We start from the raw sequence: 6,792 nt of genomic DNA on the forward strand, positions 1-6,792 counted from the left end.
TATCCCACACCCCTCACTGGAACACTGATATATCCCACACCCCTCACTGTTACACTGATATACCCCACACCCCTCACTGTAACACTGATATATCCCACACCCCTCACTGTAACACCGATATACCCCACACCCCTCAGCGTAACACTCTGATATATCTCACATCCCTCACTGTAACACTGATATATCCCACACCCCTCACTGTAACACTCTTATATACCCACACCCCTCACTGTAACACTCTGATATACCCCACACCCCTCTCTGTAACACTCTGATATATCTAACACCCCTCACTGTAACACTCTGATATACCCCACACCCCTCACTGTAACACTGGTATATACCACACCCCTCACTGTAACACTGATATACCCCACACCCCTAACTGTAACACTGATATATCCCACACCCCCTCACTGCAACACTGATATATCCCACTCCCCACATTGCAACACTCTGATATAACCCACACCCTTCGCTGTAACAGTGATATATCCCACACCCCTCAATGTAACACTCTGATATACCCCACACCCCTCACTGTAACACTCTGATATACCCCACGCCCCTCACTGTAACACTTTGATATAACCCACACTCCTCACTGTAACACCATGATATACCCCACACCCCTCACTGTAACACTGATATTCCCCACACCCCTTAGTGTAACACTCTGATATTCCACACACCCCTCACTGTAACACTCTGATATACCCCACACCCCTCACTGTAACACTGATATATCGCACACCCCTCACTGTAACACTGATATACCCCACACCCCTCACTGTAACACTCTAATATACCCCACACTGTAACATTTGATATACCCACACCCCTCACTGTAACACTGATATATCCCACACCCCTCACTGTAACACTGATATACTCCACACCCCTCACTGTAACACTGATATATCCCACACCCCTCACTGTAACACTGATATACCCCACACCCCTCACTGTAACACTCTAATATACCCCACACTGTAACACTGACATACCCCACACCCCTCACTGTAACACTGATATATCCCACACCCCTCACTGTAACACTGATATACCCCACACCCCTCACTGTAACACTGATTTATCCCACACCCCTCACTGTAACACTCTGATATATCCCACACCCCTCACTGTAACACTCTGATATACCCCACACCCCTCACTGTAACACTGATATACCCCATACCCTCACTGTAACACTATGATATATCCCACACCCCTCACTGTAACACTCTGATATACCCACACCCCTCACTGTAACACTCTGATATACCCACACCCCTCACTGTAACACTGATATATCCAACACCCCTCACTGTAACACTGATATACCCCACACCCCTCACTGTAACACTGATATACCCCACACCCCTCACTGTAACACTCCAATATACCCCACTCTGTAACACTGATATCCCCACACCCCTCACTGTAACACTTGATATACCCCACACCCCTCACTGTAACACTTGATATACCCCACACCCCTCACTGTAACACTCTGATATATCCCACATCCCTCACTGTAACACTGATATATCCCACACCCCTCACTGTAACACTCTGATATACCCACACCCCTCACTGTAACACTCTGATATACCCCACACCCCTCTCTGTAACACTCTGATATATCTAACACCCCTCACTGTAACACTCTGATATACCCCACACCCCTCACTGTAACACTGGTATCTACCACACCCCTCACTGTAACACTGATATACCCCACACCCCTAACTGTAACACTGATATATCCCACACCCCCTCACTGCAACACTGATATATCCCACTCCCCACATTGCAACACTCTGATATAACCCACACCCTTCGCTGTAACAGTGATATATCCCACACCCCTCAATGTAACACTCTGATATACCCCACACCCCTCACTGTAACACTTTGATATAACCCACACTCCTCACTGTAACACTCTGATATACCCCACACCCCTCACTGTAACACTGATATACCCCACACCCCTTACTGTAACACTCTGATATACCCCTCACCCCTCACTGTAACACTCTGATATACCCCACACCCCTCACTGTAACACTCTGATATACCCCACACCCCTCACTGTAACACTGATATATCCCACATCCCCTCACTGTAACACTGATATACCCCACACCCCTCACTGTAACACTCTAATATACCCCACACTGTAACACTGATATACCCCACACCCCTCACTGTAACACTGATATATCCCACACCCCTCACTGTAACACTGATATACCCCACACCCCTCACTGTAACACTGATATATCCCACACCCCTCACTGTAACACCGATATACCAGACACCCCTCACTGTAACACTGATATACCCCACACCCCTCACTGTCACGCTCTAATATACCCCACACTGTAACACTGATATACCCCACACCCCTCACTGTAACACTCTAATATACCCCACACTGTAACACTGATATACCCCACACCCCTCACTGTAACACTTGATATACCCCACACCCCTCACTGTAACACTGGTATATACCACACCCCTCACTGTAACACTGATATACCCCACACCCCTAACTGTAACACTGATATATCCCACACCCCCTCACTGCAACACTGATATATCCCACTCCCCACATTGCAACACTCTGATATAACCCACACCCTTCGCTGTAACAGTGATATATCCCACACCCCTCAATGTAACACTCTGATATACCCCACACCCCTCACTGTAACACTCTGATATACCCCACGCCCCTCACTGTAACACTTTGATATAACCCACACTCCTCACTGTAACACTCTGATATACCCCACACCCCTCACTGTAACACTGATATTCCCCACACCCCTTAGTGTAACACTCTGATATTCCCCACACCCCTCACTGTAACACTCTGATATACCCCACACCCCTCACTGTAACACTGATATATCGCACACCCCTCACTGTAACACTGATATACCCCACACCCCTCACTGTAACACTCTAATATACCCCACACTGTAACATTTGATATACCCACACCCCTCACTGTAACACTGATATATCCCACACCCCTCACTGTAACACTGATATACTCCACACCCCTCACTGTAACACTGATATATCCCACACCCCTCACTGTAACACTGATATACCCCACACCCCTCACTGTAACACTCTAATATACCCCACACTGTAACACTGACATACCCCACACCCCTCACTGTAACACTGATATATCCCACACCCCTCACTGTAACACTGATATACCCCACACCCCTCACTGTAACACTGATTTATCCCACACCCCTCACTGTAACACTCTGATATATCCCACACCCCTCACTGTAACACTCTGATATACCCCACACCCCTCACTGTAACACTGATATACCCCATACCCTCACTGTAACACTATGATATATCCCACACCCCTCACTGTAACACTCTGATATACCCACACCCCTCACTGTAACACTCTGATATACCCACACCCCTCACTGTAACACTGATATATCCCACACCCCTCACTGTAACACTGATATACCCCACACCCCTCACTGTAACACTGATATACCCCACACCCCTCACTGTAACACTCCAATATACCCCACTCTGTAACACTGATATCCCCACACCCCTCACTGTAACACTTGATATACCCCACACCCCTCACTGTAACACTTGATATACCCCACACCCCTCACTGTAACACTCTGATATATCCCACATCCCTCACTGTAACACTGATATATCCCACACCCCTCACTGTAACACTCTGATATACCCACACCCCTCACTGTAACACTCTGATATACCCCACACCCCTCTCTGTAACACTCTGATATATCTAACACCCCTCACTGTAACACTCTGATATACCCCACACCCCTCACTGTAACACTGGTATCTACCACACCCCTCACTGTAACACTGATATACCCCACACCCCTAACTGTAACACTGATATATCCCACACCCCCTCACTGCAACACTGATATATCCCACTCCCCACATTGCAACACTCTGATATAACCCACACCCTTCGCTGTAACAGTGATATATCCCACACCCCTCAATGTAACACTCTGATATACCCCACACCCCTCACTGTAACACTTTGATATAACCCACACTCCTCACTGTAACACTCTGATATACCCCACACCCCTCACTGTAACACTGATATACCCCACACCCCTTACTGTAACACTCTGATATACCCCTCACCCCTCACTGTAACACTCTGATATACCCCACACCCCTCACTGTAACACTCTGATATACCCCACAACCCTCACTGTAACACTGATATATCCCACATCCCCTCACTGTAACACTGATATACCCCACACCCCTCACTGTAACACTCTAATATACCCCACACTGTAACACTGATATACCCCACACCCCTCACTGTAACACTGATATATCCCACACCCCTCACTGTAACACTGATATACCCCACACCCCTCACTGTAACACTGATATATCCCACACCCCTCACTGTAACACCGATATACCAGACACCCCTCACTGTAACACTGATATACCCCACACCCCTCACTGTCACGCTCTAATATACCCCACACTGTAACACTGATATACCCCACACCCCTCACTGTAACACTCTAATATACCCCACACTGTAACACTGATATACCCCACACCCCTCACTGTAACACTTGATATACCCCACACCCCTCACTGTAACACTTGATATACCCCACACCCCTCACTGTAACACTGATAGATCCCACACCCCTCACTGTAACACTGATATACCCCACACCCCTCACTGTAACACTGATATATCCCACACCCCTCACTGTAACACTCTGATATGTCCCACATCCCTCACTGTAACACTGATATACCCCACACCCCTCAGTGTAACACTCTGATATATCCCACATCCCTCACTGTAACACTGATATATCCCACACCTCTCACTGTAACACTCTTATATACCCACACCCCTCACTGTAACACTCTGATATACCCCACACCCCTCTCTGTAACACTCTGATATATCTAACACCCCTCACTGTAACACTCCGATATACCCCACACCCCTCACTGTAACACTGGTATATACCACACCCCTCACTGTAACACTGATATACCCCACACCCCTAACTGTAACACTGATATATCCCACACACCCTCACTGCAACACTGATATATCCCACTCCCCACATTGCAACACTCTGATATAACCCACACCCTTCGCTGTAACAGTGATATATCCCACACCCCTCAATGTAACAGTCTGATGTACCCCACACCCCTCACTGTAACACTCTGATATACCCCACGCCCCTCACTGTAACACTTTGATATAACCCACACTCCTCACTGTAACACTCTGATATACCCCACACCCCTCACTGTAACACTGATATACCCCACACCCCTTAGTGTAACACTCTGATATACCCCACACCCCTCACTGTAACACTCTGATATACCCCACACCCCTCAGTGTAACACTGATATATCGCACACCCTCACTGTAACACTGATATACCCCACACCCCTCACTGTAACACTCTAATATACCCCACACTGTAACACTTGATATACCCACACCCCTCACTGTAACACTGATATATCCCACACCCCTCACTGTAACACTGATATACCCCACACCCCTCACTGTAACACCGATTTATCCCACACCCCTCACTGTAACACTGATATATCCCACACCCCTCACTGTAACACTCTGATATACCCACACCCCTCACTGTAACACTCTGATATATCCCACACCCCTCACTGTAACACTGATATACCCCACACCCCTCACTGTAACACTCTGATGTACCCTACACCCCTCACTGTAACACTCTGATATGCCCCACACCCTCACTGTAACACTCTGATATATCCCACACCCCTCACTGTAACTCTGATATATCCCACTCCCCTCACTGTAACACTCTGATATACCTCACACCCCTCACTGTAACACTGATATACCCCACACCCCTCACTGTAACACTTGATATACCCACACCCCTCACTGTAACACTGATATATCCCACACCCCTCACTGTAACACTGATATACCCACACCCCTCACTGTAACACTCTGATATACCCCACACCCCTCACTGTAACACTGATATATCCCACACCCCTCACTGTAACACTGATATACCCACACCCCTCACTGTAACACTCTGATATACCCCACACCCCTCACTGTAACACTGATATATCCCACACCCCTCACTGTAACACTGATATATCCCACACCCCTCACTGTAACACTCCGACATACTGCTCAGAATACCTGGTGCCTGACCTATCACGCGCCTGGACTGAGAGTCAGAAATACTGGTGGAGCTGTTGCATCGGTGTTGGTGCCTCAGGAGTTGGCTGCATGGCAGGTGACATCTCAGCATCAGCATCTCAGAGTCCCACGGCAATGGACACGCGGGTCTATCAGGGGCCTGAGGGAGGGCTGGTAATAAAGACCCCACCTCATCTCACTCTGGGGTCTCAATCTCACTTTGGGCTTCCGGGGGAAGCGGGGCTGGCACATCCAGGGCGAAGGTTGGAGGTGGACCAGATATTCAAACCCTTGCTCCCGAGATGGAGACACATCAGTCAGCCAGTCCTGTGCGAAGGGAGAGGCAGAAACAGTGAAGAGGACTATCGCTTGGCCGTGAGCTCTGGGCAGCGAGGACGCAATGCTGCACACGTGGACAGGAGCTAGTGTCTGGAGGGCAGAGGAACTCATTGGTTTTGGTGTCTCTCAGGCTCTTTGGGCCTCTGGTGAGGGTGTGGCCAGGCCTCAGGGCATGC

The sequence above is a fragment of the Scyliorhinus torazame genome, chromosome 25 (assembly GCF_047496885.1).
Source record: "Scyliorhinus torazame isolate Kashiwa2021f chromosome 25, sScyTor2.1, whole genome shotgun sequence".
Taxonomy (NCBI): domain Eukaryota; kingdom Metazoa; phylum Chordata; class Chondrichthyes; order Carcharhiniformes; family Scyliorhinidae; genus Scyliorhinus; species Scyliorhinus torazame.